Consider the following 27,268-nt stretch of genomic DNA (forward strand, 5'->3'; position numbering starts at 1 on the left):
AGACACTATCTTCACCAAGACATTGAAAAACCCTTTAGTAAGAAGCGTACCTGCACCCTGGAAAGCTCTGTGGTTGCTCTCTTCTGTAGGCCAGGAATGACTATCCAGAGTGCATCAGGGCTGCCCCACTGATCACAGGCCCAGAGTGCAAGGGCCCATAATTTCAAAGGAGGGGCCACTGGCACACTGCCTGACACCACCTCACATAGTGGTGGGTTCCGCTACCGTACTTGGCCCCAGGTGCAGCTCCGACGGCCCGGGGTGGTATGGGCTACATCCAGCAGAACCAAAGGGACATGGTGCCTCCACCCAGATTTCAAAGGACTGGGCCTCCTGGCAGAGCTGCAGGCTCAGGACTCCAGATGCAAGAGCCATGGGGCCCTGGCAGAGAATAACCTGGGAGCTGGCTGCCCAAAGCCTTGGGGGTCCAACCCCTGCCTAGCAAAGCCACACCATTGTGCTTCACCCCAGTGTATCTGGAGGGTGGGCCTCCACCCCAGCGGGCCTGGAGAGTAGAGCACCTGGCCAAAGAGGACTTGCTCAGACCCTGTCACTCCTTTCTTCTCTATTTCTTCATTTTGAAACGGGAATGTCTACCCTATGCCTGTTTTAACACTGTATTTTGGAAGCACATAACTTGTTGGGTTCACAGCTGGAAAGCAATTTTCCTCAGGATGAATTGTATCTTGAGTCTCACTCATATCTGATTTAGATGATATTTAGATGAGACTTTGGAGTTCAGACTTTAGAGTTGATACAGTAATGAATTAAGACTTTTCAGGCTGTTGGGATGGAATGAATGTATTTTGCATGTGAGAAGGACATGAAATGTGGGGAGCCAGGGGCAGAATGCTATATACTGAATATGTCCTCCCCCCTCCCAGTTCATATGTTGAAAACTAATCCCCAGTGTGATGGTATTTGGAGATGGGGCCTCTGGAAAGTGATTAGGTCATGAGAGTGGAACCCTCGTGAATGGGAATAGTGCCCTTATAAAAGAGGCTCCAGAGAGATCTCTAGCCCTTTCCATCAAGTGAGGAAACAGGAAGAAGACAGCCACTTATGAACCAGGAAGCAGGCCCTCATTGAATCTGCCAGTGCTTTGATCTCGGGCTTCCTAGCATCCAGAACTGTGAGAAGTAAATTTCCGTTGTTAATAAGCTACCCAGTCTACGATACTCTGTTACAGCAGCCAGAACAGGCTAAGACAGGCTCCCTGGCTTCAAAGGTGATGATGGAATCCCAGAGAAGCAGAGGCCAAGTGGCAGCACTTAACTGCCAAAGACAAAGTGGGCACATCTACCATAAAGGGCAGCATGGTTGTACAGACAAGTTGATCATAATGTCCCTAAGAGTAAAATAGATGAATAGCCTACTAGAATATCACTCAATCTATCTGACCAGAAAAGTTCTAGATCCAGTAGTCAAAAATCTGACTCAAGTCACCACAGTGGAGAGTCAGCCTCTCACTGTTTTCAGATGTAAATTCACAGACACAGAGCCCCTTGATTGAAGGACATGCCAGGTCCCCTCAAAGAAGGAGCCTGTACCATTGCTGTAAGAACATACTGTAAATCTCCCTCCAAGCCTTCCCCAGAGGGACCCGTGGTCATTTAATAGAATGAGTGAGCATTGGGGAAAAGGAAATACCCAGACTTCATGAGGATTACTAGATACTGGCTCTGATTTGACACTAATTCCTAGGGACCCAAAATGCTACTGTGGCCCAACAGCTAAAGTGGGAGGCTTTACAATGGTCAGGTGATACAGTCTTAGCTCAGATCTGATTCCCATTGAGCCCAGTTCGTCCAGTAACCCCCCTTGTCGTTATTTCTCCAATTCCTTAATTTATCCCTGGAATAAACATACTTAGAAATTGGCATAATCCCCACATCAGCTTGCTGATAATAATGAGAGCCATTATGGTAAGAAGGGCTAAATGGAAGTGAATTTCCACTCCCTTCAAAGTTAGTAAACCAGAAGTGATAATGCATCGCTGGGGGAATACAGAGATTAATGGCCCTGTAGAAGAAATTAAAGTAGATGTGCCGACACCTCTCATATTTCCATTTAACTCACCAGTCTGGTCTGTGTAAAAGTCAGATGAATCTTGAATAATGACCGTGGACGATCATAAATTTAATCAGGTGACTCCAATTGTAGTTGTTGTTCCAGCTATAGTATCTTTACTGGAACAACTCAACATAACCCCTGGAACTTGGTAGGTATTGGCCTGGCTAATGACTCTCCCTCCATACCAATTTTCAAGGACTTCCAGAAACCATTTGTTTTTACTTGATAAGAACAATAGTATAATTTTAAAGTGTTGCCTCAGGGCTATGTCAAACCTCTCAATCTCTGCCATAATACAGTCTGCAGAGATCTCCATAACCTTGACATTCAACAAAACATCACACTGGGCTACTAAATTGATGACATGTTGATTGGATCTGGTGAGCAGGAAGTAGCAAGTACTTTAGATGCCTTACTAAGAATGAAAGGGTTGGGTGATGGTTAATTCTAAGGGTCAATATGGCTGGGCCAGTGCCCAGATATTTGGTCAAACATTACTCTGGATGTTTCTGCAAAGGTGGTTTTTTTTGGATGAGATTAACATGTAAATAGGTGGGGAGTTCCCTGGTGATCCAGTGATTAGGACTCTGTGCTTCCACTGCACAGGGCACGGGTTCAATCCCTGGTCAGGGAACTAAGATTCCACTTGCTGTGAGGCGCGGCCAAAAAAACATTGGTTGACTTTTAGTAAAGCAGATCATCCTCCATGTTGTGGGTGGGCCTCATCCAATCAGTTGAAGACCTAACCTTCCTGAGGAAGATGGAATTCTGCCAGCAGACGGCCTTCATACTTGAACTTCAACATTGGCTTTTCCCTGGGTCTCCAGCCTGCCAGTCTATCCTGCAGATTTTAGACTTGCTAGCCTCCATAATCACATGAGTCAATTCCTTAAGATAAAGCTGTCTCTAATATATACATATCCTATTTGTTCTGTTTTCCTGGAGAACCCTGATGAATACAGTTGGATATAAACACTGCAAAAATTCAGGGGCCTGCTGCCTCAATGAAGTCTCTAGGAATAAATGGTCTAGAGCATGGTGAAAAATTCCCTCCAAGGGGAAAGGCAAGTTGCCACACTTCACACCTCCTACCACAAAGCAGTATAACTCTTGTGCTATAGTCTGAGTGTTTGTGTCCTCCCCAAATTCATATGTTGAAATCCTAGTTCCCAGTGTGAGTATTAGGAGGTGCTTTGGAACGTGCTTAGGTCATGAGGATGGAGCCCTCATGAATGGGACTAGTGCTCTTATGAAAAAGACCCCACAGAGCTCCCTCATGCCTTCTACCATGTGAGGTTACAGTGAGAAGATGGCTATTAATGAGGAAGTGGGATGTTACCAGACACCAAATCTGCCAGCACCGTGATCTTGAACTTCCAGCCTCCAGAACTGTGAGAAATAAATGTTTATTCTTTATAAACCACCCAATCTGTGGTATTTTGTTATAGCAGCCTAAACAGATTAAGACACCTGTGTAAGCTTCTTTGGATTTTGGAAGCAACATTTGAGTGTGATACTTTGAACCTATCTGCAGAGTTGCCCACAAGGTTTCCAGTTTTGAATGGGGCCAGAACAAGCTAAAGCTCTGCAGTTCAGACTGCAGGACAAGCTGCTCGTCAAGTTGGACCTTATGATCTAGCAGATCCAATCACACTTGAAGTGTCTGTGACAAAGAAGAATGCTGTATGGTTTCTGGTAAGCACCAATGAAAGAATCACTCGCAGTGTAAGCCTTCAGGATTTTAGAGCAAGTTTGAGCCCTCTTTTGCAGATAACTATTCTCCTTTTGAGAAACAGCTGCTGGCTTAGTACTGGACCTTGGCAGAGATTGAACACCTAACCATGAGGCAGCAGGTAACCATACAGCCTAAGATCCCCACGTAGGTGTCTTGTGTGACCCACATAGCCATAATGCCATAAGCCATGTGTAGCAGCAATCTATTATCAAATGAAAATGGTATAGAAGAGACGAAGTTGGGCAGGTCCAGAAGGTCCAAGTAAGTTGCCTGAGCAAGTGGCTCAGACTCTTTCGACCCCAGTTCCTGTTGTATTGCCTCCTCTCCTTCAATCAATGTCTATGGTGTCATGGGGTGTTCCTTATGACCAGTTGACTGAGGATGAAAACACTTAAGCCTGACTTACATATGCATCTTCATGATATGCTGGTACCATCTGAAAATGGGCAGATGCACATTACAGCTCTACGCAGGGGTGACCCTGAATAACAGTAGTGAAGGAAAATCCTCTCCAGTGAGCAGAACACAGAGCAGTATATTCATTGTCCACTGTGTCTAGACTGAGAGATGGTCAAAAGTATAGACCTGTGCTGACGTGTGGTCAGGGACTTGAAAGGAACAGGACTGGAATATTAGTGACCAGGAAGTCTAGGGAAGAGAGAGGTGGACGGACCTCTGAATGGACACAGACAGTGAAGATATTTGTGTCCCATGTGAATGCCCACAAAAAGGCACACACTGCAGAGCAGACTCTTAATAACTGGGTGGACAAAATGATGTGCTTTCTGCCTATCAATCAGCCTTTTTCACCAGTGACCCTAGTGTTTGGTAAAAGAAACAATGGGCCCAGGACTTCCCTGGTGGCACAGTGGTTAAGAATCCGCCTGCCAATGCAGGGGACACAGGTTCCATCCCTGATCCAGGAAGATCCCACATGCCACAAAGTGACTAAGCTCATGTGCCACAATTACTGAGCCTGCACACCACAACTACTGAAGCCTGCCTGCCTAGAGCCCATGCTCCACAGTGAGAGAAGCCACCGCAATGAGAAGCCCGAGCACCATAATGAAGAGTACCCCCCACTAGCAGCAACTAGAGGAAGCCCACGCGCATGCAGCAACAAAGACCCAATGCAGCCATAAATAAATAAATAAATAGATAGATAGATAGATAGATAGATAAATAAATCATTTTTTTAATTAAAAAAGAAAAAAGAAACAATGGGCGCATATATATTAGTCTGCTCAGGCCACAATAACAAAAGTACCATAGACAGGGTGGCTTAACATCAGAAACGTATTTCCCATAGTTCTGGAGGCTGGAAAGTTCCACCATCTGGGTGCAGGCCAATCTGGTTTCTGGTGAGATCCCTATTCCTTATTTGCAGGTAACCATCTCCTTGCTGTGTCTTCACATTGTGGAGAAAAAGGGCTCTCTCATGTCTCTCTTTTTTTTTTTTTTCAGTGTCTCCCTTAGCAGTTTATTTTTATTTTTATTTTTTTTGACTTGGGCAGACAGATTTTCTCTGCCTTCGATTTATTTTTTAAGAACTTTTACTGAGATACAGTTAACATACAATAAACTGTATATAGTTAGAGTGTACAATTTGGTATCTCAATCTCCCAAATTCATGTCTCTTCTTATAAAGGCACTAGTCTCATCATGAGGGTTCCACCCTCATGACCTAATTACCTTCCAAAGGCCCCATCTCCAAAAACCATCACACTGGGGTTTAGGGTTTCAACATATGAATTTCGAGGGACACAATTCAGTCCATAGAAGCCCATGAACAAAGTGGCAGCGATGTAAACTATGCCGAGGCTCAATAACATGGTCTTCGTGTTACTAAGGATAGTGTGGTTAATGCTATTGCAGAGTGACTAATCTGCCATCAATGGAGACCCAAGTTAAGCCCCTAGTATGGCACTATTCCACATAGGTACCAGCCAGCCACCTGGTGGCAGGTTAATTATATTGGACCTCTTCATCATGGAAGGTGACAGAGATTCATCTTCACAGGAATAGACACATTTTCTGGATATGGTTTTCCCTTCCCTGCCCACAATGCTTGTGCCAGCACCACCATCTGTGGACTCTTCTGCACAGCACTGCAAGTGATCCAGGAACTTATTTCACAGCAAAGGATGTGTAGCAAAGTGTTCATGCCTTTGGAATTAACTGGTCTTACCACATGCCATATCATCTAGAAGCAGCTGGCCTGAGAGGTGGAATGGCTTTAAAGACTCAGTTATGATGCTAGTTGGGAAACAACACCCTAAAAGGATAGGATTTTGTTTTATAGGATGTATATACTTTGAATCAGAGACCATTATATGGTGCTGTCTCCCTCCACAGCCAGTATAAATGGGTCCTGAAATCAAGGGGTAGAATTAGGAGTGGTCCCTCTAATTATTACACCTAATAACTCACTCGCAGAATTTTTGTTTCCCATCTTGGAAACTTGGAGCTTTTCTAGTTTGGATATCTAAGTCCCTTTGATTTTTATGTGTCAGCTTGACAGGGCCAAGGAGTGCCCAGATATTTGGTTAAATATTATTCTGCATATGCCTTTGAGAGTGTTTCTGGATGAGCTTAACATTTGAATTGGTAGACTGAGTAAAGCAGATTGCCCTCCCCAATGTGAGTTGGCCTCATCCAATCAGCTGAAATCTTGAATAGAACTAAAAGGCTGAGTGATAGAGAATTCACTCCCTCACTGCCTGACTGACTGTCTTTGAACTGGGACATCAGTCTTCTGCTGAAAATTCAAACACAGACTCTAATCCTGTGACTGGCTGAATTACAATGCAAGTTGAACTCCTAGCCTCGCAGGGTATCTACTATTAAACTGAGGATATTGATGGAGAAGGAATAGGATCCTGTAAGATGGAATGGGTACATGTGGGAAGACCCTAATGAAGCTGGGGACACTGTGCCCTAAATTCCGATGAGCCTTCTCTGTCAGTGGGAGAGGCCTCTACCAGGAGGCACATCAATGGTTCCACTGAATGGTAAGATGAGACATTTTAGGCTCTATGCCAATGAAACTACAGGCAAAAAAAAATGGGGGAAGGCAGAGTTAATTTACTGGCTGGAATAATTGTTCTTCATTACCAAGGGGAAAATGGGTTGCTGCTGCATAACACAGGGAAGGAGAACTATGTCTGCAACCCAGAGGATTATCTGGGGTGCCTCTTAGTACTTCCATGCCCAATAGTAAAAAATAATAGAGAACTACAGCAACTAAAAACTGGCAGGATGATTGAGGACTCAGGAATAAAAGTTTGAGTCACTCCATCAGGTGAAAAAGCATCTGAGGTTCTGGAAGAAGGCAGGGGAAATATAGAATGGATAGTGGAAGAAGGAAGAAGGAAGCCATTGATGGAGATTACAGCCTCATGATCAAATACAGAAATGAGTACTATTGTAGCTTTGCCTATTTTCTTTTTGCTTGTTAAATTTATGTGTTTATTTGTATATGCTAGCCATTTTCTTTTTCTCTCTCCTTCCCATTTTTATTTTATATACAAATAGTTGTTGGAAGTTAACTTTACAATTTAGTCTTTAGATAACAATATCAGTGGAACTGTGACTAAATTTAAGGAATAATTAACAGCCTCTAATGGATACAATGACTTTTGGAACTGTATGTCTCCTCATTTGGGGGAAAGAGTGATAACTTCCTCTCTTACCAGAAGAGTAGCTATATCTTGTTAGGTAGAAATAAAATTGTTTTTTTGTTCAAGAATTCAAAAAGGTTTCACACAGAAGCTGAGTAGTCAAAGGAGTGGACTGTGCCACTTGCTGATTTTTTGCCTCTTGGCTTCAAATCCACTCTTTATAACTGCTCTGCACAAATGGATCTGGTCTATTTAAATATTTTTTCCTTTGTCAGCCGGCACTGAGGCTCTGCCAGTAGAGGGCGCGAGAGAGAGATTGCAAGGAGGAAAATGGTTTTGCTTACTGGTTCTGGGGTGCCCACTCATCAGGGTCCTGCGGCACACACAGCCTTCTCCAGCACCGGGGGCCTGAAGCACCCACACATTCTTCAGTGCCTGGCTCCTGCCATGCGTGGTAACTGCCAGCACCCAGTGGCCAGCAGCCCCTCTCTGGAATCCCCCATCAGCCGGCTCAGCAGCAGTTTGCCTGCGGCTTCTGAAACACTCACACAGCATCACCATTCTCCAGTTCTTGCAACGCGCACGCATGACAACCAGCAGTGACCAGTAGTCGGCCACTCCCCCCTTCCCCCCGCCCCAGCACCCCTCCTCAGGTAGTTTTGTAGGGGAGTGCCTCTGATGACACACCTCCCCATGAACAGCCTTCTTTGGCTCCCTAAAGAGTAGATTTCTGCCAAGTTCCAGAAAGCAGATTTCCAGCAAGTTCCACCATTCAGAGAACCACAAGCATATTCTCTCCAACAAGGACTGAATCTCAGTTTGGGGGAGCAGGGGTGGGGTAGGGTTTTCCTTGGGTGCTGTATTTCAGCCCTGCTCATGCTCTCCTCTACCTTCTTGATTGTATGGATTATGTTTGGAATAGCTGTTTTAATGTCCTTTGTCTATTGGTTCTATCATCTGCGTCATTTTCTATGGATTCTTTTTCTCCTTCTTATGGGTTGTATTTTCCTGCTTCCTTGTTTTATTGGATGCCAGACATTGTAAATTATCCCTTGTTGAGTTTGGGGGGGGGTTGTTACTTAAAAAATTGGGGGGGGGGGGCTGGGGGGGCTTTGTTCTAGGACATAGTAAATCAATTTGATCCTTTTGAGGCTTGCTTTTAAGGTTTTTTTTTAGGCAGGACCTGAACAGCCTTTAGCCCAGGGCTAGTTTGACTGATAATTACCTTTAGTACTAAGGCAATGTCTTTCTGAGTTCTCTATTCAATGCCTCATGGGCTAGGATGTTTTTCCACTCAGGCTGGTGTGGAGATGAACTATTCCTGCCTCTGAGGATTGTTCCTCCTGATCCTTTTCAGTGGCCTTTCCCTGGCCTCAGGCAGTTTCATCACATATGCTTGCAGATTGGTACTTGGTTGAAGACTTGAAGGGAACCCTCTGTAGGTCTCCACAGCTTTCTCTCTGTGTTTAGCTCTCTCCTCCATAGGAGAGAGAGAATTCTGCCCTGTCCTGCGAATTCTAGCTGCTGTGACCTCCAAAAACTCTTAACTGTGTCTTCTAAGCTCAGGAGGACCACCAGGTTCTTTTTGAGTCTTCCCCACTCACATCCTTGCACTACACACGGAAATTCTCTCCAGGTAATCATATGGTTCATTCGTTTCCCTTCGCTGAGGAAACATGGTCCCATGTTTCCTGTTGTCTAATATCTATAAACCATTGTTCCATATATTTTATCTGGTTTTTTAGTTGTTTAAGGCAAGAAAGTAAATCTAGTCCCTGTTACTCCATCATGGCTTGGAAACAGAGTCCCCAAACTCTCTTTTCTGACCCATCTCCCGAGATGGTGCCTTCTGGAACTTATACTTAGTCATCAGCAGAATCCCTCCATCCTCAACCTCTTCTCTGAAGGTTAAGTTTGCATTCTTGCTGCAGTGGGAACATCAGTCTTCCTGGACAATAGTGCAGCCCTATTGAACAGTGAATTCACTCCCATAGCTCTCAGACCAGTGATTTAGGAGGCATAGATGTCCTTGCACTTCACACACAGCCCCCAGATCATGCTCCCTTCCTACTCAGGAAGTCTTCCAGGTCCTTTGAGGCATAAGCATCAGTCTACATGGCTTTCTCTGCATCTTTGTTACAGTCATTGACCACACCCCTCATAACTCCTCTCTAGGTTTTTTGTTTTTTTCCCTAAGAACTTTTATTGACATACAATTGACATACAATAAACTGCATCTATCCAAAGTGTACAATTTGATATTTTTTATTAGTAATGTATATATGGCAATCCCAATCTCCCAATTCATCCCCTCCAACTCCCCCTGCCCCCGCTTTCCCCACTTGGTGTCCATATGTTTGTTCTCTACATCTGTGTCTCTATTTCTGCCTTGTAAACTGGTTGATTGGTACCATTTTTCTATATTCCGCATATACCTGTTAATATACAATATTTCTTTTTCTCTTTCCGACTCTCTTCACTCTGTATGACAGTCTCTATGACCATCCATGTCTCTACAAATGTCCCAATTTCATTCCTTTTTACAGCTGAGTAATATTCCATTGTATATATGTACCGCATCTTCTTCATCCATTCATCTGTCATTCTCTTTAGGTTTTGAGGAGTTTTTTTCTTCCTGGCTCGCTGTCACTCTCTCCAATTCCTCTCTTGTTCAGAACCTTGGTGATTTCAAAATCTACATGATGGTGGATTCAAAATACACATTCCAAACCTCTGGCCTCTCTATTCCATAACCTCTTCTTCTCCATTAATATTGTGCCCACCCTCCTTCAGTCACCCACTCCCATCATTACACCCTAACCTGTATGGGTAACATTAAGTGCAGCCTCTCTACAATCTCAATATCAAGGTTCTCACTCTTGGACCACCACCTCTTCTTCCAACTCACTTTCCTCTTGTATTAGTCAGGGTTCTCCAGAGAAACAGAACCAATAGGATGTATATAAGGAGATTTATGATGAGAAATTGGCCTATGCAATTGTGGAGGCTAACAAGTCCCAAGATCTTCACGGTGGTGACTCAGCAAGCTGGAGAGCCAGGGGAGCCAACAGTGTGGTTCCAGTCCAAACCTGAAGTCCTAAGAACGAGGAGAACTGTTAGTGTAGTTCCAGTTCAAAGGCCAGCAAGCTCAAGACCCAGGAAGAGTCAATATTTTAGTTCACAGTCAAAGGCAGGGAAAGGTGATGTCCCACTTCAAAGGCAGTCAGGCAGGAAGAATTCTTTTTTACCTGGGGGAAGGTCAGCCTTTTTGTTGTGTTCAGGCCTCCAATGGATTAGATGAGGCTCACTTGAATCAGAGAGGGCAATCTGCTTTACTTAGTCTACTGATTTAAATGTTAATCTCATCTAAAAACATCTTCACAGAAACATATAGAATAATGTTTCACTAAATATCTGGGTACTCCATGGCCCAGTCAAATTGACATATAAAATTAACTACCACAAGTCCACCCCTTATCAACTTGGCACACACACACATCTCCTTAAGTTATACTTAATCTCCAAATGAAGATAATAACAAGGTTATCCTTCAAAAATAAATAAATAAATAAAAAAATAACAAGGTTATCCTTCTACCTAACATGATTCAGCTATCCTGCGTACACCAAAAATGCACTAACTCCTTCCCCAGAAGAGGAGGTAAAGTCCCTGAGTGATGTTTAATTTTCTCCTTGATATCTCACAACTTAAATATTATGATGTAAAGTTAATAATACTTAAATACTATGATATAAACTGAAAACATCTTATGTTCCATGATAAGAGAATAAGAGTGAGAAGAAAAAGATATTTCACACACACACACACACGCACACACACACACCAAAATGTGGGCTAGTATAACAAAAATACCATAGCCTGGGTGGTTTACAAATATTTACTTCTCACAGTTCTGGGGGCTAGGAGGTCCAAGATCAAGGTGCTGGTAGATTTAGTGTTTGGTGAGGACCTGCTTCCTGGTTTATAGATGTTCATCTTCTCACTATGTCCTCACATAGTGGAAGGGGCAAGGGAGCTCTCTGGAGTTTCTAAGGCCACTGATCCCATCCCTTTTCTAAGGGCTCCACACTGATGACCTAATTACCTCCCAAAGCCTCCACATTCAAAGTACAATACATTGGGGAGAATGAACTTATGGTTAACAGGGGGGAAGGGTGGGGGGAGGGATAGATTGGGAGTTTGGGATTGACATGTACACACTGCTACATTTAAAATAGACAACCAGGACTTCCCTGGTGGCACAGTGGTTAAGAATCCACCTGCCAATGCAGAGGATAAGGGTTCAATCCCTGGTCCGGGAAGATCCTACATGCCACAGAGCAACTAAGCCCGTGCGCCACAACTACTGAGCCTGCGCTCTAGAGCCCATGAGCCACAACTACTGAACCCACGTGCCACAACTACTGAAGCCCACGCACCTAGAGCCTGCGCTCCACAACAAGAGGAGCCACTGCAATGAGAGGCCCACACACCATAATGAAGAGTAGCCCCCCGCTCACTGCAACTAGAGAAAGCCGGCATCCAGCAATGAAGACCCAACGCAGCCAATAAATAAATAAATAAATAAATAAATAAATAATAAAGTAGATAACCAACAAGGACCTACTGTATAACACAGGGAACTCTGCTCAATATTCTGTAATAACCTAAATGGGAAAATAATTTGAAAAGGAATAGATACATGTATATGAATAACTGAATCAGTTTGCTGTACACCTGAAACTAACACAATATTGTTAATCAGTTATACTCCAATATAAAATTTAAAAAAAATTTAAATAAATTTAAAATAAAATTTCAATAAAACCTCCAAAGTCCAACACATTGGGGATTAGGGCTGCAACATGTGAATTTTGAGGGACACAAAAACTCAGTATAGCACAAAATAAGGAGGAAGTACTCACAATTACAGTCGTCATTTCTGTAACTGGTCATGTGCTTGTGGCTGGTATTCACCCTCTTCCACAACCCACTCCATATTCCCTTTACTTTTAGCAAGAACCTCAGCTGGTTGTGGTTCCCTACCTTCATTCTTGAAGGATCTGGACCATTATAAGCCCTGACTAAGTTGGGTTGTTGTAGTTTTCCATTGTCCTTAATCACAGGGCCTGGTAATACTAAGGAATCATCTGTATTCCAGACATGCTCTTTTTCACCTCCATCACGAAGTAGTGGTCCAATGTCCCCTTGGTAGTCAGGATCACTCATCCCAGCCAGCACAATAACTCCCTTCTTTGCCTGTTGATTCAGAGACACAAAAAGACCAAAGTGGTAGGGGGCAGCAGTCAACTTTCATTTCAATGGAATTACTGTTGCATCTCCTGGTGGAAGCATTCCTCCCTTTGGAACTAAGGCCTCTAGACCAGCAGAGCACACGGATGTAGGAACAGGAAGCACCCCATGGCCCAGTCAAGTTGACACATAAAATTAACCATCACACCCTCCAACCCCATCAGGACCCAGAATTTATTGACCCTACTACCTTTCCACTGTTTGAGACCTCTCTCATGTCCTCACTTCCCTCCTTACCCAGCTTAAATTCTATGGTCCATAATTATGTTTGCTCATACCTCTCTTATTTCATTTGATTCACTACAGCCTATTTCCTAATGAAAATATAGATTTAGGAAGTGATCACTAATGATTGCCTCATCCCAAAAAGAGACACACTGGATATCACCAGATGTGATAACCATATTCCCTTCTGTGTGCCTGTGTCTGACAGTGTGTTTTAGGAGAATTTCTATGGCTGCTTATGGGTGTGTGTGACTCCAGGCTGCACACCCCTTTGTTTCTCCGCACCTTTGCCTGTGTGGCTATGTCTATATAGGTCTGGTGTGGCATTGCTGTGTGTTAGCCTTCATGGGCTCTGCTCATATCTGTGCTCATGGGCTGTGTCTCTGCATGGCATATGGGTCTCTATGGGATTTGTGTCTCTTTGTGAGTGACTGATGGTCACTATACTGTGTGTCCCTGGGTGACTGTATCTGCATGTGTCTCTGTTTGCTGTTGCCACGTGTCAGAGTGTGTGTGCCTATGTCTGGGTTTGTGTGCTATGGGTGTGTGAGTAACACATGGTCACTGTATGTGGGTGTCTGTGGGTCACTCAGGGGACTGTATCTGTACCTCTGACTGAAAGAGAGGGAGATAGCAAGAAGACTCTGATGTAGAATCTTCTCCCCTCCCACTCCCATAGGTCAAGGCCACCATCTTGCAGTCTCAGGCATGCACTGCAAGATCCACTGGGTGGGAAGCACCTGCCACCCATACCCAGGGCTCTCCCTAGATGTAGGGCTTCCCCCAGGGACAGAGAGAAGGAAGGAAAGAAGGAGGGAGGTGAGGTGGCCCCTTGGGGCCCTCCCAAGAGTCCAGGAATGCCTCATCCTTCCTATCCCCCCCTCCCTATTCTAACCCTGACTCACTGGGCCCTCAAGGATTAACTCTATGCTGGCCCCACTCCCAGCGGAGTCACCCAAATGCCATATACCCACACCTACCTCCTGTGCCTATCTTCCCACCACCACCTGCACATGCCCCACTCCAGGAGAGCCTCTCCCCTCCCTCCTTTCCCCGTCTTCTTTCTCCCCCTGTGCTACCAGACTGACCCAAGATGGAGTATGTGCCTGGAAAAACTCAAACCCAAAGCACTTCTGCTCCTATTGGATCCTTGTCACTAGCCAAGCTTATTCCCAGCTCAGGATCTTTCCACTGTCCTCTGCCTGGAACACCCATCCCCCAGACCAATGCACAGCTAGCTCCTTCAGATCATCATTCTGGTTTCAGTCCATGTGTCACCTCAGAGAGGCCTTCTCTGATCACCACTGGTAAGTGACCACCCCTTCAGTCCTCTCTACCTCACCTCCCTGCTTCACTTTATTCAGGGCATAATCACCCTGACATAATGTACTGATTCCTTTGTTCACTGTTTGCTGTCTCTGCCAGAATAACAGCTTCCCAGGGTACAGGGGTTTATATCTGTTTTGTTCACCACAGTGTCCCCAGCACCTAGGATAGTGTAGGTGCTCAGTAAGGAAGTGACTGGTTGAATTAAAAGATCTCTCAGTGTCCTCCATCTCCCCCACCCTCGGTTTTTGGCCTCACTGCTCACAGCCCTGAAGCAGGGCAGGACGGACTGGGCTGAAGGTGAAGTCACAGTACCAGTCAGGTCAAGGGCACTGGGCTACCCTGCACCCGGCAGTTCCCACACTGGACACACTCCCTGTACCCACCCTTGGCTCCTAGGGACCTTACACCTGGGAGCTGGGTAGGGTCACTGCCCTAACTGTGCCTGCGCTGAGCAGTATCATGGAGACGCTGCTCAGCTAAGAGGAGCCTCTGCCTGCCCAGGCAGGCCCAGAGTCCCTCTAGGGAGGGTTCCCCTGCCTTTCCCACCACCCCGGGGCCCTGAAAGTGGCAGAAACTCAAAGGCTTTCAGAGTTCCCATAAGCTTACCCTGGCCCTGTGGTGAACAATTACATTCATTTATGGTTTATCCTATCTGTTTCTTTTTCTTTCTTTCTTTTCTTTCTTTCTTTTTTTTTTTTTTAACCACGTGGCTTGTGGAATCTTAGTTCCCAGACCAGGGATCAAACTCGTGCCCTCGGCAGTGAAGTCGCAGAGTCTTAACCACTGGACCACCGGGGAATTCCTTTATCCTTTCTGTTTCTTTTTGCAAAAATAAGCAGATACATGTCTATATTCTTATTCCTTCTTCTTTATTATTATTAAAAGATAGCACTTTCTTTTTAAAACCCAATAGACTAACTGGCCAATTCACCAAACCATCAAACCTCTGAAAGCTAATTTGCTGAAAAATCAATGTGCTGAATTCTCTATGATTTGGAAATAATTTGAGTTTAGCTCCGGTCCTGGGTGGTACCAGAAAAACACCTTCAATCAAGTCTAGGTCAATTCACTACAACTGTTTTGCAGCCAGAGGCAGCAGCATGGATGATGGTAAAGCAAAATCTTGGGGTGAAAAATCCTTAGATATGGGTTACCTTGGTCACTTAGCAATCGGGCATCCAGGGGAGGATCCTGGACAGTGGAGTGGCCTCTTTCCACTGGGGCCCAGGGTGGGAGATGGGGTGGGGCTAGAAAGTGACCAAGAGGAGTACATACCAAGATACCAGGAGCCATGAGATTAGCCCCATCCCAAGAAGAGGCTCTAGTAAATCTTCATGACCTTAGATTTGAAAATGGATTCTTGGGAATTCCCTGGTTGCCCAGTGGTTAAGAATCCATGCTTCCACTGCAGAGGGCATGGGTTCAATCCCTGGTCAGGGAACTAAGATCCCTCATGCCGTGTGGTATGGTCAAAAAAAACCAAAAAACAAACAAAAAATACATTAAAAAAACAGGAAATGGATTCTTGAAGATGTGGTACATATATACAATGGAATATTAGCCATAAAAAAGAAGAAAATAATGCCATTTGCAACAACATGCATGGACCTAGAGATTATCACACTAAGTGAAGTAAGTCAGAAAGAGAAAGACAAATACCATGTGACATCACATATGTGGAATCTAAAATATGATACAAATCAACATATCCATGAAACAGAAACAGACTCACAGATATAGAGAACAGACTTGTGGTTGCCAAGGGGGAGGGGGCTTGGGGGAGGGAAAGACTAGGAGTCTGGGATTAGCAGATGCAAACTATTATATATAGGATGGATAAACAACAAGGTCTTACGGTATAGCACAGGGAACTATATTCAATATCCTGTGATAAACCATAACGGAAAAGAATATGAAAAAGAATGTATAGGGAGTTCCCTGATGGCCTAGTGGTTAGGATTCTGGGCTTTCACTGCCATGGCCTGGGTTCAATCCCTGGTCGGCCAAAAAAACCACCCAAAAAGCAAAAAGTATGTACATATATATGTATGTATATATGTATATCTGAATCATTTTGCTGTACAGAAGAAATTAACACATTGTAAACCAACTATACTTCAATAAAATAAATTTTTTTAAAAAAGAAAATGGATTCTTAGGTATAATACCAAAAGTGCAGACAACAAAAGAAAAAATAGATGAGTTGGATTTCATAAACATAAACATAAACTTTTGTGCATCAAAGAACATTATCAAGAAAGCGAAAAGACAAACTATGGAATAGGAGAAAGTGTTTGCAAATCATATGTCTGATAAGGATCTAGTATCCAGAATATATTTTTTAAAAGTCTTTCAACTCACCTAACAATCCCGCTACTGGGCATATACACTGAGAAAACCAGAATTCAAATAGATACATGTACCACAATGTTCATTGCAGCACTATTTACAATAGCCAGGACATGGAAGCAACCTAAATGCCCATCGACAGATGAATGGATAAAGAAGATGTGGCACATATATACAATGGAATATTACTCAGTCATAAAAAGGAATGAAATTGAGTTATCTGTAGTGAGGCGGATGGACCTAGAGTCTGTCATACAGAGTGAAGTAAGCCAGAGAGAGAAAAACAAATACCATATGCTAATGCATATATATGGAATCTAAAAAAATGGTACTGATGAACGCAGTGGCAGGACAAGAATAAAGATGCAGATGTAGAGAATGGACTTGAGGACACTGATGGGGAAGGGGAAACTAGGACAAAGTGAGAGAGTAACACTGACATATATACACTATCAAATGTAAAATAGACAGCTAGTGGGAAGCTGCTGCATAACAAAGGGAGATCAACTCAATGGTTGGTGATGACCTAGAGGGGTGGGATAGGGAGGGTGGGAGGGAGGCTCAAGGGGGAGGGGATAAGGGGATATATGTATAAATACAGCTGATTCACTTTGTTGCACAGCGGAAACTGGCACAACAGTGTAAAGCAATTATACTCCAATAAAGATATGGAAAAAAACTTACATTAAAAAAAAGCAAATTCAACAACATAAAGAAAAAAAATCTGATTTTTAAAATGGGCAAAGGACTTGAACAGACATTTCTCCAAAGAAGATATTCCAATGGCTAGAAAGCAAACGAAAAGATGCTCAACATCATTCATCATTAGGAAAATACAAATCAAACCCACAATGAGGTACCATTCCCAATAGGACAGCTATAATTAAAAAAAAAAAAAAAACAGAAAATAAATGTCGGTGAGGATGTGGAGAAATTGGAACCCTTGTACACTGCTAGTGGAAATGTAAAATGGTTCATCCACAGTGGAAACAGTTTGGTGGTTCCTCAAAAATCAAACAAAAAGCTAAACATAGAATTACCACCTGATCCAGCAATTCCACTTCTAGGTAGACACCCAAAAGAACTGAAAACCAGTACTCAACAAATAGATATGCATGCATGTTAATAGCATCATTATTCACAGTAGCCAAAATATGGAAACAGCCCATTATATTCATCAACAGATGAATGGATAAACCAAATGTGGTATATACATACCATGGAATATTATTCAGTCATAAAAAGTTATGAAGTACATGCTATATGATATACGTTACAATGTGGATGAATCTTGAAAACATTATGCTGTGTGAAAGAAGCCAGACACAAAAGGTCACATACTGTATGATTCTAGAATGGATAAATACACAGAGATAGAACACAGATCGGTGTCAGGGGCTGGGAGGGTAGTGGGGATGGAATGGGAAACAACTGCTTAATGGGTACAAGGTTTCCTTATGGTGGTGACGAAAACATTTTGGAACTAGATAGAGGTAATGGCTGCATAATATTGTGAATATACTAATTGTCACTGAATTGCTCGCTTTATAATAATTTTATGTTAAGTGAATTTCACCTCAATAAAAAGAAAGAAAGCAAAAAAAGAGGGAAGGAGGAGGAAAGAAGGGGAAGGAGAAGGGAATCTAACTCTCTGGTGGGGCCTGGGGGAGTGGGTTTTCCTTCAGACATTTTTTCCGGCTTTATTGAGATGTAACTGACATACAACATTGCGTAAGTTTAAGATGTACAATGTGATGATTTGATACACTTGTATATTGTGAAATGCTTATCACAATAAGGTTAGTTAATGCATCCTTTACCTCACATGATGACCATTTTGTTTTTGTTATGGTGAGAACATAAAAACTACTCTCATAGCAACTTTCAAGTATACAGTATAGTACTGTTAACTATATTCACTTTGCTGTACATTATATCCCCAGAATTTATTCATCTTATAAATGGAAGTTTGTACCCTTCAACCTTTAGACATTTTTATCACAGTAATTTATGAGCATGGGAATAAGTCCCACAGTCCTGAGGGGCTTTTGGTGAAAAACAAGGTTTCTGCCTGCCCCTCCTCACCCCATATCACAGGCCCAGAGACAACCATTTATACCTCTTCAACCTCTTTCTGATTTTAGTTCTTCCAGTGCTTTCTGCCATAACTCTAGACCAGCACTGTCCAATAAAACATTCTGAATGATGAAAGTGTTCTATTTTTACACTATTCAATATGGCAGCCACTAGCCACATATGGCTATTGAGGACTTAAATGTGGCAAGTGTGACTAAGGAACTGAATTTTTATTTTAATTTTTTTATTGTGGTAAAATATACAAAGTAATATAAAATTTACCATCTTAACCATTTTAAAGTATACAGTTCAGTAGTATTAAGTACATTCACATTGTGGTGCAATCATTACTACCAACCATCTCCAGAACTCTTTTCTTCTTGCAAAACTGAAACTCTGTACCCATTAAACAATCACTCCCATTACCCTCTCCCCCAGCCCCCGGCAACCATCATTCTACTTTCTGTATCTATGAATTTGACCATTCTAGGTACTTCATATAAGTGGAATCATACAGTATATGTCCTTTTGTGACTGGCTCATTTCAGTTAGCATAATTTCCTCAAGATTCATCCATGTTGTAGCATGTGTCAAATACTTTAATTTTAATTAATTTATGTGCAAATAGACACATGTAGCTAGTGGTTACCATATTGGACAGTGCAGCTCTAGATAATATGTCTCCATCACTTTGTCTCAAACTTGATATAAACTGTTCTAGAGTAGAGAAAAAAGGAAATTCCCCAATGGACTTGTTGTGGCTCAAGTAACTCCACGTACTAGGAATTCACCTAAAGAATGTTGATAGAAAAGGGAACCCTCTTGCACTGTTGGTGGGAATGTAAATTGGTACAGCCACTATGGAAAACAGTATGGAGGTTCCGCAAAAAACTAAAAACAGAATTACCATATGACCCAACAATCCCACTTCTGGGCATATACCAAGAGAAAACCATAATTCAAAAAGACACTTGCACCCCAATGTTCATTGCAGCACTATTTACAATAGCCAGGTCATGGAAGCAACCTAAATGTCCACCAACAGATGAATGGATAAAGAAGGTGTGGTACATATATACAATGGAATATTACTCAGCCATAGAATGGAACAAAATTGGGACATTTGTAGAGACATGGATGGACCTAGAGACTGTCATACAGAGTGAAGTAACTCAGAAAGAGCAAAACAAATACCGTATATTAATACATATATGTGGAATATAGAAAAACGGTACAGATCAACCGGTTTGCAAGGCAGAAACAGAGACACAGATGTAGAAGAACAAATGTATGGACACCAAGGGGTGAAAGGCGAGGGTGGGATGAATTGGGAGATTGGGATTGACATATATACACCAATACATATAAAATAGATAACTGATGAGAACATGCTGTATAGCACAGGGAACTCCACTTCACTGTACAGCAGAAACTAACATTATAAAACAAATATATCCCAATTTTAAAGAAAAGAATGTTGATAGAATTTTATTCCACATTTCCCCACACTCCAGGAAAAGAGAAGCAGAAGTTATATTTATTGTGTTTAGGATTGAGGGAGTATGTTTTATGACAAAAGGTGCAATGGCCTTTGAAGATGAGCTGTGAGCCCAAGCCCACATCTGCCTTAACATCCTGGGGGTGGGGGGAAGGGCTTCCTGATGGACAGAAAGCAGGTGGGAGAATTATCATGAGGGCTGAGCTGGGCTGGGACTACTGCTCTGATGCTCTGCCAGATCCATTCACTCATGCCCGCATGTACTCCACAGATGCTTATGCATTGCTTAACTCTGTACCCGGCCATGTTCTAGGTGCTGGGGACACACAACACAGCAACTAGACAAAGCCCCTGCCCTCATGAATGTCACTTTCTCACAAGACATAGACAAATAATAAACAAGTAATAAAAATAAGAAACTCAGATGATGATACTGAGTGCAAATCAGAACAAAGGGAGAGGGAGTGCAGGGGGGTTGGGATAGGGAGGCTGGTCAGGGCAGATCTCACTGAAGAGGTGACATTCAAGCAGAGACCTGAAGGAAGCCTGGATTATTAGGTTGATTGCTTCTCATGGTCTAGTTCAACATATTCCTCTGACGCCTTGATATCTATAAACTGGTAGTTGGATATAGAAGTTTACAGGCTACATGTTCAGTTTGGGGCAAGAATCCTTCATAGGTGGTGTTGTGAGGTCTTCCATCAGGAGGGATGTCTGTCCAGCTCTCTCTTGTGACTTTGTGGCCCTAGAGAGCCATTGCCTGGATCCACTATTTCATTAGGGGTATGCAAAGTGATGAGAGTCCATCATCCCTTCTTCAGTATGAGTTATTTTTAAAATCCTTGTTACACAGAGATTACTTTCAAACAACTCTGCTTTCCTTTGTCCTAAAACCCCTCAGTTTTTTTAAAAAACAATTATTGAATGAAAGATTCTTTAAATTCTATAGTGCTTTAACATTTCCAAAAGTTTCACACACATAATTTCATATAATCCCATAATAACCCTTTTTCCCCTACCCCTATATTGCCCCTCCCCACCAAAGCCCCTCAGTTTCAATGCTCATGTTACAAGAGTCCCAATTTGGTCGAAGTCATCTACCAACTCTCATTTCTCTAGAATTTTAGCTCCTAGGTTGCTATGCCTCTCTCTAATATAACCGTTCCCTTGAACCTTGCTGATTTCATTTCCATTTAAATGACCCTTCCACCTCCACACAGAGACCTGGCCTCCCTTCCCTGACCTCCTCTCCTCCACTGATCTTCTCAGTCACTCACTCCCACAGAAATAATCTTGACATCATCACCCAAACTGGAACCTGTACAATATTAAGTTCATGCATCCCACTCTCAGGCAACCTCTTCTCATTGCTTGAGCTCATTTCCTCTAGTACCCAACAAATCATGCTAAAAAACAGACACCAAAACATCTTAAAGACTTTGCACCCATGGACACAGACACCTAGGCATATCAGAGACCAGTCACCATGAAAACATCCCCCCAAATCATTATGACTTCAAATCCTGACAAAGAGCCGTGAAAATCTCAGAAACCTCCCACATGGAGTGAACCTCCAAAATTCATAACCCCCCAATCCCCCAGGTATCTCACACCCTGGGACAAAGAACCTCCCCAAAAGCACAGGAATTTTACAACCTGGGGCACAGACCACCAATAGCACAGACCTCATCCCCTGGAACAAACCAGCAAACAACTTAGATACCTCATACATTAAACACATACCTCCCAAAAGTTCTTAGACCTCCAACTGTGACACAAACCTGCCCAAACCTCAGAGACCCCAATCACCTCTGACACCTCACACATCAGACACAAATCCTCAAAGAGCTCAGAGGTATCCCACACCAGATCCCAAACACCTTAGAAACTACACACCCTGAAACACAGATCCACCAAAAGCTCATAGGCCACATACAGTGGGCACAGACCCCCAAAAGTCTGCACATCTCATACCAGGGGTGCAGAATCGCAAACAGATTTGAGACCTTACACCTTGGGACATAGAAACCCTGAAAACTGCAAACATCACATCCTAAGACAGAAAACTTAAATCAGCTCAAAGATCCTCATTACGTGGCCCATCTCCACAAAAGCATCATAGAGAACTTAACACCCAGAGAAACAGTCCTAGAAAGAGTTCAGAGACAGCACATCCTGGAAACAGATCCCAAACAGAGAAGAGACATCTCATTCTACAACAAAATCCCCCAAACAACTGTAGATGCCACACATCCAAGGATGCAGACCCACAAACTGCTTGGGCGCTATCGTCTTGAACAGAAACCCAGACAGCTGAGTGACCTCACAATCTGGACATAGGTACTAAATCAGCTCAGCTCAGAGGCCTGAAACATACCACTGAACAGGAACCAAGAAGGAAAACCTTAAAATGCCAGAGCCTCCATACTCAGGGACACAGACCCACAGAATATCAAAACCTCACCATCAGGGAGAGTCTCGCAAAGGTTGAGAGTCCCCATACCCTGGACAGCAAAAGCACAAAGGGCTCAGAGGCCTCAAACTCAGGTAGAAAATGGACAAATCAGCTTGAAGAATTTACAACCTAGAAAACAAGACACCAGGGACTTCCCTGGCAGTCCAGTGGTTAAGACTCCGCACTTCTACTGCAGGAGGCATGAATTTAATCCCTGGTTGGGGAACTAAGATCCCACGTGCTGCACGGTGTGGCCAAGAAAAAAGAAAAAAATAGAAAACAGGACACCAAACAGCTTAGAGACTTCATACTTGGGACACAGATCCCCCAAAAGCCCAGAGACCTCACATCATGGGACACAGAGGAGCTCAGAGATTTCACTCTATGGAACAAAGACCCAAGTAACTCAGATATCACACACCATGGTATAGAGACTCTACATATTAAAACTACAGATTAGGGGGGACTTCCTAGGTGGCACAGTGGATAAGAATCCACCTGCCAATGCAAGGGACACGGGTTTGATCCCTGCCCCAGGAAGGTACCACATGCCGTGGAGCAACTAAGCCCGTGCACCACAGCTATTGAGCCTGCGCTCTAGAGCCCGTGAGCCACAACTATTGAGCCCATATGCCTCAACTACTGAAGCGCACGCACCTGGAGCCTGTGCTCTGCAACAAGAGAGGCCACCACAATGAGAAGCCCACGCACCACAATGAAGAGTAGTCCCCGCTCGCTGCAAATAGAGAAAGCCCGTGTGCAGCAACGAAGACCCAACACAGCCAATAAAATAAATAAATAAATAAATAAATAAATTTATTTATTAAAAAAAAAAAACTACAGTTTAGGGACTCCCCTGGTGGTCCAGTGGCTAAGACTCTGTGCTCCCAATGCAGGGGGCCTGGGTTCGATCCCTGGTCAAGGAACTAGATCCCACATGCTGCAACTAAGAGTTCGCATGCAGCAACTAAGAGTTTGCATGTCGCAACTGAAGATCCTGCACGCAGCAACAAAGATCCCGAGTGCCACATCTAAGACCCAGTGCGACCAAATAAATAAATACTTTTTAAAAAATAAACTACAGATTAAAGATATCATGACATAGACAAAGGCCCTCAAGCAGCTCAGACACCTCACACCCTGGGACACAGAACCCCTAAATACCTAGTATCACCAGGTGATACTAGTATCATGATAAAATGCCCCCATCAGCCTTTCAGATTTCACAATTTGGAAGACAGACTCCCAAAATTACTTGTGCATTTAACATCCTGCAAAGCTTATGTCCACATTTTAGACATAATTGCTAAATCAGCTCAGAAACCTGACACATGGTTAAACACACCCTGGAAGAGCAACATGGCCTCAAATTCAAGAAGAGAATCTCAAAATATCAAACACCTCTCAACTATGGAAATGGACCCATAAAGACTTCAGAGAACTCATGCCACGGTTAAAAACACATCAGCTCAGAGACTGCACATGCTAGAAAGTGTGAGATGTCACACATTGAGAAGGAGAACCCCAAAGGGTTCAGAAGCCTCACAGACTGAGTACAGCCTAGAGACCTCACACTCTCAGACACAGACCCCCAAACATCCCAAGGAATTCACAGCCTGAGACAAAGAAACACAAGTATCTCAGTGACCTCACATCCTGTGACACAGACTCCCAAACATCTCAGAACCTCAGACTGTGGGTCAGCAACCCCCAAATACTTCAGAGGGCTTATATCCTTGAAACATAGACCAACTGGGACAGGGAGGGTGGGGGGGAGTCGAGGGAGGGAGGGAATATGGGTATATGTGTATAAATACAGATGAATTTGGTGTACCTCAAAAAAATAATAATAAATAAAAAGAAAAAATAAATAAATAAATTGCAGGACAGCACAGTTGAAGTCAGGGAAAATCTAATGAATAGCCTTTAGATGAAATTTGTTACATGTGTTTATTAATAAATCAAAATATCCCCTCCAACATAAATGAATAAATGTATAAATAGACACACAGATTAATTAAGTAAATAAATAAAATGTAAAAAAAAAAAAAGAAAAAGAAACATAGACCAAAGTACTCAAAGTCTTCACATACTGGGAAGCAGAGCCCCAAACAGTTTATGGACCCTGCACCCTAGGACACAGATCCTCAAAGAACTAAGAAATCTCACACCTGGGACACTGTCCCGAAGCCACCCTAGAAGCCTTACTCTGCCCCCTGCAGATAAGGGGACAGTGTGGATGGTCTGGTGTTGTGGCTGCTTTCTCCCTCCTCCCACCATGGGGCCAGGGAAGGAACTTCCTCCAGATTGTCCCTTATCCTCCCTGTGAGAGCTTGGTGGGGTTCCTGGAGTAAAAACCTGCACTGCAGCCCCCAGAAGCTTCATACTCTCTCCTAGCCTGCACTCAGCCTCTGGCAATCTGTCAAAATTTCCAGTTTAATGTTCCTCTCAGCTCATATAGCATCTAATGGCTTCTGCCCCAGGTGAGCAAATGCTCTGGTCCTGTGTCTCCCTGCAGGCACTAGTTTCTCTCCAGATTTCAGGATAACCATCTGTCCTGTGATCTCAGTTCTCTGATGAGTTCACACCATTGTTAATTTGCTCTCTGTCCAACTTCTTTTTTGTTGTAAGGATGGGGGTTTATTTTCTTCGGTTCCTTACGCGTCCAAGTTGAAACCAGAAGTCTTTTCATTTATTTATTTATTTTAGAATTGTTTATTTACTTATTTATTTATTTATTGGCTGCATTGGGTCTTGATTGCTGCGCGCGCACGTGCTCTCTGTCGTTGTGGAGAGCAGGGGCTACTCTTCATTGCAGTGTGCAGCCTTCTTATTGTGGTGGCTTCTCTTGTTGCAGAGCACATGCTGGCTTCAGTAGTTGTGGTGCATGGGCTCAGTAGTTGTGGCTCACAGGCTCTAGAGCGCAGGCTCACTAGATGTGGCACACGGGCATAGTTGCTCCGAGGCATGTGGGATCTTCCGGGACCAGGGCTTGAACTTGTGTCCCCTGCATTGGCAGGCAGATTCTTGACCACAGCGCCATCAGGGAAGTCCTTTTCACTTATTTTTTATCTTAAAAGCTTTCTTCCTTTTCATCCATTTCTCTTAAGCCATCATCTGTTGTGTTTGTTCTTAAGTTCCTTCTAGTTTAGTCTTTGTTTCAGAAATGAGTTTTTGTTTTGTTTCTAATTCTTTAATTCTATTACTTCATTTCTGGATTTTTCTCATTCTGATTTGTGCTGCTCTTTCATATCTTGTACCATTTGTTAATGTCTTAGCTCATTTGGAAATACTAGGATGGAATTTTCATTGGTTTCGTAGGCATGTCCTTCTGGCATTCTCTCAGTATCCATAGGAATGTTTTTCTGCTCCTTATCCTCTTTTTTTCTTATAATGTTATATGGGATTTGACCTCCCTTCTTTTAAATGAAATCAATTTTCTTGAATGTTTAGAAGGGAAGCATGGTTCAGGGTCGCTTTTTTAACTTTCATGGCTCTACAGCTCCCTCTTCCGTTTTTGTGAAGAGCTCAAAACTGTGGGAAATTGCTCTGAGATATTGGGGTTTCTGTTCTCCCTCACTTTTATCTGGATCTTCTTTTTCCTTTAACTCTATGTTCCCCCTACTCACATTGGATTCTACTCCCGGTGTTTCCAGTGTGGCTGTTTTGACAGTTCATAGGACTCAGACTTTTCCTCCTTTCAGAATTATTCTTTGTTTTTGTATATATTATGAGAAGTTCTATAAATAAATTTTTAAAAATCCCTATGAGAGATGAGAGAGAGAGAGTTGGACGGGGTGGGGGGTGAAGAGAATGAAAACACTAGAATATTATTAATAAAGAATAATGTTAGAGAATTCCCTGGTGGTCCAGTGGTTAAGGACTCTGCACTCTCACTACTGAGGGCCCAGGTTCAATCTCTGGTCAGGGAATTAAGATCCCACAAGCCTTGTGGCAAATAATAATAATAATAATAATAATAATGTTAATGTGGGGGAGGGTGGACACTGGGTAGATGGATAGTGATGGCAGGAAGTTTTCCACTGCACACCTTTTTTTTTTTTTTTTAATCTGTTTTTTTTTTTTTGGCTGCACCATGCAGTATACGGGATCTTAGTTCCCTGACCGAGAATCGAACCCATGCCCCCTTCTGCATTGGGAGGGTGGAGTCTTAACCACTGGACCACCAGGGAAGTCCCTCCACTGCACACCTTTTAATCTTCATTTTTTGAAGTAAATGCATATCACCTATCCCAAATTTAAGCAATTCTTTAAACTGTGCCTACAAAAAAAAAAAAGACATCAACCCATAAGGATGAAAAGAATTGGAGAAGAAAATTCTGGAATGTATTTTGGTATGTGGGAGGCATATGGATGAGTAGTAATGGATACAGCAGACCAGAGAAAGCAAAATCATATACTAGCAGTTGGTTGGTAGGATAAAAATCAGTATAATATTTAAAGTGGAATCCCCAGAAGACTCCAAAATTAACAGTATCAGACAACTCTGGAAGTAAGAGTGCATACAAAAACACGAAAAGATGCTCAACATTATTAATCATTAGAGAAATGCAAATCAAAACCACAATGAGGTT

The 27,268-nt window shown here is 43.0% G+C and overlaps 1 long non-coding RNA gene across 1 annotated transcript in view; it reads right to left on the reverse strand.

Annotated features, from left to right (window-relative positions):
* Window positions 1-12,480: 12,480 nt before the first annotated feature.
* LOC130842067 (uncharacterized) overlaps window positions 12,481-27,268 on the reverse strand; it is a 29,465-nt gene continuing 14,677 nt past the window's right edge. The window contains exon 3 of the long non-coding RNA XR_009050338.1: window positions 12,481-12,687. This is a non-coding gene — a long non-coding RNA (uncharacterized LOC130842067). The remainder of the gene's footprint in view (window positions 12,688-27,268) is intronic.

This window comes from Hippopotamus amphibius, chromosome X (genome assembly GCF_030028045.1).
Source record: "Hippopotamus amphibius kiboko isolate mHipAmp2 chromosome X, mHipAmp2.hap2, whole genome shotgun sequence".
Lineage (NCBI taxonomy): Eukaryota > Metazoa > Chordata > Mammalia > Artiodactyla > Hippopotamidae > Hippopotamus > Hippopotamus amphibius.